A 332-nucleotide genomic window follows, 5' to 3' on the forward strand; every position below is an offset into this window, starting at 1 on the left:
CTTCCTTGCATTGTTGGCATTGTTGTTGTTTTCGGCTGCCATGTGTTCTTCTTCTTTGAAGATTTCTATTAGGTCCTCTACTGAGAGTTGTGCTTTGGCTTCTCTTAGCTTTCTCTTCAAGGTCCTTTTAGGTTCAGGATCAGCCTCAACAAGAATGCTTTTGTCCTTGCTCCTGCTCATAAGAAAGAGAAAGGAACAAGAAAATGTGGAATCCTCTATGTCACAGTATAGAGATTCCTTTAGGTGTCAGAGGAAAAGAAAAATAGAAGACAGAAGTAGAAAATTCGAACTTATCAAAGAAGATGGAGTTCGAATTTTGCATTAAGGAATAG

Source organism: Arachis duranensis, chromosome 9 (genome assembly GCF_000817695.3).
Source record: "Arachis duranensis cultivar V14167 chromosome 9, aradu.V14167.gnm2.J7QH, whole genome shotgun sequence".
In the NCBI taxonomy this organism is placed as follows: domain Eukaryota; kingdom Viridiplantae; phylum Streptophyta; class Magnoliopsida; order Fabales; family Fabaceae; genus Arachis; species Arachis duranensis.